Source organism: Papaver somniferum, chromosome 9 (genome assembly GCF_003573695.1).
Source record: "Papaver somniferum cultivar HN1 chromosome 9, ASM357369v1, whole genome shotgun sequence".
Taxonomy (NCBI): domain Eukaryota; kingdom Viridiplantae; phylum Streptophyta; class Magnoliopsida; order Ranunculales; family Papaveraceae; genus Papaver; species Papaver somniferum.
The window spans coordinates 3,456,129-3,464,431 of NC_039366.1; the positions used below are offsets into that span (position 1 = coordinate 3,456,129).

General features: G+C 36.0%; 1 long non-coding RNA gene across 1 annotated transcript; it reads left to right on the plus strand.

The window, feature by feature from the left end:
* The first annotated feature begins 6,841 nt into the window (after positions 1-6,841).
* LOC113310620 lies at positions 6,842-7,703 on the plus strand. The gene is made up of 3 exons (XR_003341285.1): positions 6,842-6,962; positions 7,407-7,526; positions 7,631-7,703. It is a non-coding gene; the product is annotated as an uncharacterized LOC113310620 (long non-coding RNA).
* The last annotated feature ends 600 nt before the right edge of the window (positions 7,704-8,303 follow it).

An 8,303-nucleotide genomic window follows, 5' to 3' on the forward strand; every position in this document is an offset into this window, starting at 1 on the left:
ATTTATACAAATCTCTTTCCCTTTTCCTAACCTAACAAGGTATATTAGGAAACTTCCCTTAATGGTTAAGGGGCTCACCAGACTGTTGGGTCCATAAGACGTGACCATCCCAACAATCTCCCCCTCACAACTTATGGCGAGGTCCCTGTCATCACTACACCTGCCTTGCTGCAGAAATGTACATGCTTGTACTTTGATAATGACTTTGTCATCATATCAGAATCGTTGTATCTGTATGGATATTTTCAACAAACTCCCCCTGCTTATCAAATTTCATCAGCTTCACCTGGCTTATCTTACTCTTTTTTTCTCTCTTGTTTTCACTAACAAGGATATGAAAAAAAAAATTATTCATCTCTCTCAATGGAGGTTACACTCTCTTCACCAAAGGAACTCTAATGGTGGTTTCACTCTCAACCATCACCAAGCACTCTCATGGTGGTTCACTTACTCCCCCAAAGGAGGATACACTCTTTTCCCTTGTCTGACCAAGAGAAGCTTATCTTCTTCACTACAAACTGTTTTCAGCCACGCCATACTAAGAGTGTTACAAGCCTTCTGTCACGCTTCTTCATAAACTGTGATTGTTCATTGGTAGCCTCTGTAACGCTTCTGTCCTAACTGTTACTGTAAATTAGTAACGCTTCTGTCACCACTGTGACATCCTTCAATCACACTTCTGTACATCTGTAACAGTTTTTCGCCAACTGTGATTGTTTTTCTGTAACACTTTTTTCTCTTCTCTTCGTAATAGTCACGAGCAGTTGACGTGCAGTTCTTCTCTTCCAATTGGTTGGGGCTTCTTTTTAGATTTACCCTTGCTTCAAATTTCGAATCCACGACATACCCGTCGTTCCATATTGCACATGATTATCCCGACCAACGTAGCTCTGATACCACTTGTTAGGGGAATTATTGATCCGGAACGCTATGCACAATATGGAACCTCCACAAGGAATAATACGCAATATCCGAATGCGATGAAAAATAATACCAATCACACAACACCAAGATTAACGTGGAAAAACCTCTCCAACGCGAAGAGTAAATAAGCACGGGCAAACTTCCACTATGATAAATAATGGGTTACAACGACTTCTCCCAAACTGGGATTTCACACGACTTCAAGATGCATATAGCACTTGGATAACAATGCCCTTTATTTCTACTCACCGCTAACGATTTGAACAAACCCTAGAAACCCTTTGACGAGATGTAAGATGCGGTGGATAAATCTTCACCATCCAAACCGGTTTTCACTAGAACACCCTTCTTCTTCAATCTCACAAAATCATAAACATGACCAAATAATCCATTAATGGTGGATTCACTTTCTTTCTCATTCCTCTTGTTTTCTTCGCGGCACCAAGCACCTCAAGTTTTGCTCGGATGCACCTTCTTGTCTCACGGACAAGAAATTTATACAAATCTATTTCCCTTTTCCTAACCTAACAAGGTATATTAGGAAACTTCACTTAATAGTTAAGGGGCTCACCAGACGGTTGGGTCCATAAGACGTGACCATCCCAACAGAATTTATGAAGATGATCAAATCATACGGTATGCATTAAGCTCTTCTATTTTCAATCTACTCGAGTCGATAGTCACTTGTAGCTAAGTCAAGTATCAACACAAGAATGAAGAATGCGAACGTAAACTTGACTTCGAAAGAGTCTATAGTTTGTTCATCAACTGTAACAACCTTAGGAAAGTAACATGTTACCGAATCCACTAATCATGCATATTGTTGGAGATCGTAATTTGTAATCTAATGTTGTCTAGAATCGTACTCGGATAAGTTTGGATATTTCTACACAGTGAGTCGTGGAGTTAGTTAAGACTAATTAATCTAGAGTAAGTTATGTCTAGAAAGTTCTAATGTTCTATAATGTGTACTAAAAAGAGGTCGGTCATTGCACTGTTTGTAATGGATTAATTAGTGTCTAGAGAGTCGATTGGTAATGGATTGGATGCTCACTCAATAGTCCTACATGAGTTATCAGTCAGTGCAAGAAAAAAAATTCTGTGAGGAAAGAAAAAAGTTGCTCTCATTCGAAAACGAAAATAGTGTCTAGAGAATTCCAGGAAAGTCCTGGTCGGTGTTGTGTAGCCTATAAGTAAGCAAAAAACGAAAATAATCTAGAGACTAGAGAATTTAGGAAGGTCCTGTGCAGCATATAAATAGGCAGAAGTGTAACCGTTCGTAACCGAGCAAGAAGTTAATAACAAGATTAGAGATTGTGCTTGAAAGACATTTTCCCGGAGGTTTTCAAGGTAGTGAAAGATAAAGATGTTTTCGTAGTAGAGGTGATTAGAAGTAATGGATGGCAGTGTGTTTTCAAGAAAGTTTTGAACGCCAATGAACAACTTGGGTTTCTTTTCATAATTTTCTTCTAACTAGGGAAATGTTAAGGCACAGAGGAGTGGAGATAGAAAGTGATTTCTGTGTTTTTTGTAAGATAAACAACAGATCATATGTTTTTGGATTGTTCTTTTTCGTTTGAGATCTTGAACTACTTCATCAAATCCAACAAATTGCATAGTGGATAATCCCCCATACTGATTTTGAATAGTGGATAATCCTCCATACTGACTTTTCATAGTGGATAATCCCCCATACTGACTTTCCGGATATCGTGGCCTATTCCAAGATTATTACTTGATTTGTTTGAAGCTTGGACAACGAATGGAAAATCAGTATGGGGGATTATCCACTATGCAATTTGTTGGCGATTGTGGAAGGAAATGAACGGGAGAGTTTTTAGAGCTAGAAAGAAGGAGGCGACTGAAATTATTGATTTAGTTAAACAATTGGTAGTTTTTTGGTCGTGTGACTCAGATACTTTTAAATTTGTTTCTCCTAGTTTTATTTGGAAAAATTGGGAAGCTCTTATGTCCGTGTAACTCCTTTTACATCCTGTAAAGGTTTTTTCTCTTTAATATAACTTTTTTCTTCGGAAAAATAATAATTAGAGTTTTGAGAACTTTAAATTTTGCTTTCTAGGAGCTCTATACGAACAACACAACTATACTCGTATATCTCTGGAATTTAAATTGAACATCTTCTTCTAATTACAATGGCATTCCCATAAGTTTGGTTGCTTTAAGTCAACAAGTTGGCAACAACAAGTCAACAATCAAAATTCTGCAATTATTCGCTTTCTCGTTTTCCTAATTTCCTAAAATTCTGCAATCAGTGAGAAGCCACGATCAAAAGTAACCGCGAGAAGGAAAGAATTTGACTGAGTGGGGTGAAAAAAATGAACAAAACAACAATTCGACATTTGTGTAAGCATTTTTTTTTGACACTCTTATAATCTAAAGGCTAAAGGTCATTAAAAAGGAAAAGCATCAGAAAATCAGATTTCAATGATTATTTAATTTATCTTTGACGGCTTAGGGATATCTCAATACACTAGATTAATCCTTACTCCAGACCAACTGTGCGAGTTGCATGGAAAAGCCTATGAGAAATTTTGCCTGGAAATTCCTTCAGAATACAGTGTCTGCTAATCTTAAATTAGCTAGTTTCATGCAAGATATCTCACATAATTGTACTTTTGGTTGTACAGAACATGAATCCTTAGAACATGTGCTTTTCCATTGTACATATGCCAAATCAGTTTGGGCCATAGGGCCATACCTAGTAGACCTAAACTTCAGTACTTCAACCACATTTATGGATATTTGTAAAGATTGGCTAGGAAAGGATAGTACTATTATTCCTATAGAAATTATTTTAACAAAAATGTGGTTCATTTGGAAGGAAAGATGTAACAGAATCTTTGAAAAACAATAACAAACACATGAGCAATTAGCTTTAGAAAGTCAGAGACATTTAGTCTTTTGGCAAAAAGAAAAGTTCAAAGTCCCAACTTCATCTTGTAGTAATAATACCAAGAAGAATGAGACCTGGAAAGCCCCTGGAAAATCACAGAAAAAACTCAATATGGATGCAGCAGGGATATCTGAAAATGTGCCTGCAGATTTCTCTTTAATCCTTCGTAATGATGCAGGAAAATTTGAACAAGGGAGAGCAGGTCCAATCTCAGCAACATCCCCAGAAAAAGCAGAAGCTTTAGGACTACTCCAAGCAACTAAATGGGCAGTTGAAGAAAAAAAATTCAGACTTCAGCGTGGAGGTCGACTACAAGAATCTTTTTGATTACTTAAATGGTATTCCTTCGAAGATTTCATGGCAAAACCAATCCATAATGGAGGAAGTTAAACAAGTTCTTAATCAATGTCAAAACTTTTTAGATTTTTTATTTGTTCCTAGATCAGTAAACAATGTGGCTGACTTATTAGCGAAAGAAGTCAAATCTTATCAAACTATTTCTGTTTGGAGGAATGTCCCTCCAGCTTGCATCATGCAAGCCCTGGAAGTAGATAACTCTAATGATAGGGAAATGACTTTAAACCTAATATTAGATAGCTCTACTCATTTTGATGTAAGGATTGCTAACTTCCAAAGTTAATTTTTTGAATTGTTAACTTGCAAAAAAAAAAAGAAAAAAGAAAAAAATCCTTAAAGCAGGTTAGAGACCATGGACCATCGGAAAGAATTTTATACCCGACATATATAGATATGAATCATGTGTATGAGCCGAATCAGATTTCACTTGCGACATCACAAAATTTGCTGAACAAAGATCTTACTAAGACAAAGCAGCGAATGTTTGGAGGGACCACACTCCCAAATTAGTGTATCTAACCTAACTCGTTTGACTACTTATTGACTTGTATTAGACGTGATACCAATACACAACCAGTATACTTAAGTCATCTGTATCTTTACTTCTAGTTCACCCTCTCTACAATCGCACATACCTGTAATCATTCCCATCCATTGATCAACCTTTTATAAAAATAAAAACCTGTAATCATTCCCATCCGTTGACCAACCTTCCATAAAATAAAAAATAAAAAATCCAGATCTCCAACTCCAATCATCCTAATCCCGGTAACTATTTAAATAGATGATTGTGTTGAAATAGAAATAGAGTAGTGAAAAATACTAGAACCCCCTACTATATGGGTTCAAACATATAGAAGCCCCACAAAATGGATCCTCCACCCTCAACTCCACACTTTCATAAAATGATATTACTAGGCCCGAAAAATCAAATTATCTTTAGATCAGGCCCATAATTAATTATTCCGAACTTTAATAATGGCAACATTGCCCTTTAGTATTTATACAAGGGAATCCCAGAAGCTTCTTTTCATTTCTCTATTCTCTTTCTCTTTCATCTTTATCTCTCTCTGTTGTAGAACAATGGTTTCTAGGGTTCCTGAGATTCATTTTCGACTGCATCAAATCTTCTTCGTCTTCATCCAAATCTTCGACTGCAACAACGACGATCTATCACATCTTCTTCGTCTATGCCTCTGTTATTTCACTTATGTCAAAGATCGATTGCATATGATCAAAAGATAGATCATATGGAAGATGAAGATGATTTGTTTAATCCTGCATCTGAAGATTCATCTACGAAATCAAATCGACGTGCAGATAAGCTTCATTTTTCATTATCTCTTAATTCAATTGAAGTTATATGTTATTAATTTTGAATTTTTTCTCTCGAAATCTTCGAAGTTATGATTTCACTGAATTTTATCTATGAACTCATGATCAAAGTTCAGATCTGTTACAGTTTAATCGTTTTTTAGCTTTTTAAGATGAAAATATGAAAGATGTTACAATTTTTTTTCTAGGTTTCCTTACTGAATATCAATCGATCTGTTTATCTTAAGACTTGACTGAAAATTGGTGTTCAGATTCGAAATCAGCGAATCATCATCTCTATTACCCATGTATTTGTTATGAATTTTATAAACTTTGATTGAATTGCTTAATCTTGTGTACTTTACTTCTAATTCTATATAGTTTGATGTATCTCTGTCAATGAAATCGAATTTGTTATCCTAGTATTATTTATTGTAAATTAGTGGTGGTGATATGGTTGGTTGTAAATGAAATTTACAGAAGAAGGGAGTGAAGATATGATGGTGAGTAAGGCAAAAATGCAGGCTAGCATTGGATTTGAATGAATATGTTACTGTGAGTTATAGATGGAGATGTGGTTGTGCTATTTGTGGCTTGGATGTAATGTTGCAGGTGAGAAGGAGAAAGCTGCAGCTGAGATACATCATATGTTGTAAGTGTCATTTTATCTTATTTATTGAGTAGCTCTATGTCATATCACTGCTTCTAGCGCTCATGTAGATAATTTATATGCTCTGAGTACACAAGCATATGCATGTGTAACTGGATATTACACAAGCATATGGATGTGTAACGGGATATTACACAAGACATATGGATGTGTAACCGGAGATTACACAAGTCATATTCATGTGTAACTGCCGTTTACACAAGCCATTACATGTGTACCTGCTAAGCACCATGAAACCCAACTGTTTCAGTTAGCGTGTTCGTCTTGAGTAATATTTTTTTTATATTGTTAGTGAAATTATTTGTATGAAGGATCTTCTATGGTTAATAAGTTCCGGTGGTGGTATAGGTGCATGCTTTGGAGCCGGTGGTGGTGTTGGAGTTGGAGCTAAGGTGTGAATGTTGGAGGTATAGGTATAAGTGGCAGATTAGGTGGTCGGCGGAATTGCTGAGTGTCAAATTTACTTTGTTGAGTCTGTAATTCTGTAGCCACTCCTGAGGTGAGGATACGCCGTTGTTATATACTTTTTCAGCTTCGGTTGTTTGCTTGATCTGAACTAGTAAGGTGTTATAATAGTTTATCTTATTCTTGCGGATGCAGGTATTTCAATTCGTTGCAAGTGAGCGCTTTTCTGGTTGTTACTTCTCTGACATGAACATGGTCATTTTGGCGCCAACTGGAAGCGGCAAAACAGTGTTATTTGAGCTATGTATCTTAAAGCTCCTTTCCTGGTTCCTTTCTCAGGATGGAAGGTTCCTTCATATGAAGGGTACACTGAAAACAGTAAGTTTCCCTACTTCTGTTGCTTGTACCGAAAACGCGATTTATTCTCTATCATTTATGTCATACGCCTTGCACAAAACAGATCTCTCATTTACTGATATCCGTGTTAAACTGCTAATACATATTCTTCATGATATCAATACTTTGGATACTTATGTCCCATATGTTGTAGTAAGACAAACTGATTAATCTCCTTTAATTGATCAGAAAATGTTATTTGTTTTCACTTTTTGAGTAGTTTGTGTATTACGGGTGCATGTGTAACTCACAATTACACATGCCATATGCATATATAACTCCCAATTACACATGCATTTTGTATGTATACCAGCTGAATACACATGTTTTTTTTTTGGAATGTTTAGACTATGGCATCTTAATATTTTTATGACAATAATTTCTGAATAGTTGTAGCCTTTTTTGGATCAATTGATGTCTATGCAGGTCTCGACGTTTTTTGTGCGCACTGACAAGACACTAGCCTTTTTTTAGATCAATTGATGGTCGATTAGGTTGAACTAATATCAAGAACATGTTCTCAAAAATTGCTCACAGTTTGTGGAAGTAAGGCTTTTACATGGTTATATTCCTTTAAAATTAAAAACTAATACGTACCATGCTCTCTCTTAACGTTTATTTTCTTATGTTATGACATGTTAACTCTTAAGACCTTGAACGCATTGGGATATGACCTTGTTTCCGGTGGTACTGAGAACCATCTGCGAGTCTTGGTCAATCTGAAAAACAAGGTTAGTAGGAATAACGTTCCACTTTAAATGGCATATTCCATATGCAAGTGTAACTCTTAGTTACACTAGTTATATGCATGTGTAACTGAAAGTTACACAAGCCAGATGCATGTGTATCTCCTAGTTACACATGTTATATGCATGTGTAACTCTCAGTTACACAATTCAGATGCATGTGTAACTGCTAGCTACACTAGTCAGATGCTTGTGAAACTGAAATATACATTGTTGTATGTACTGTTCATTTTAATCGTATAAATATTGATTGCTTGTTGTTATATTTCAGGTTTCAGATAACTTCATAAAATATAATTGCTTAAACGTGGTAATGGTCTCGCTGGAACTGGAGTTGACGCTGAATACACAAGTCAGATGCATGTGTAACTCTCAGTTACACTAGATAGACACATGTAACTCTCAATTACACTAAACAGATGCGTGTAATTGTCGATAAATTACACTGGTGATATCAGAATTGATAAATTGAATGAGAACTGCTTCATTGGTTAGTTTGTTTATCCAAGTGGCTATAGATGAAACAACAAAAACACTCTTGAATCACAAAAGAGTTTGATTGCTCAATTGTTGTACT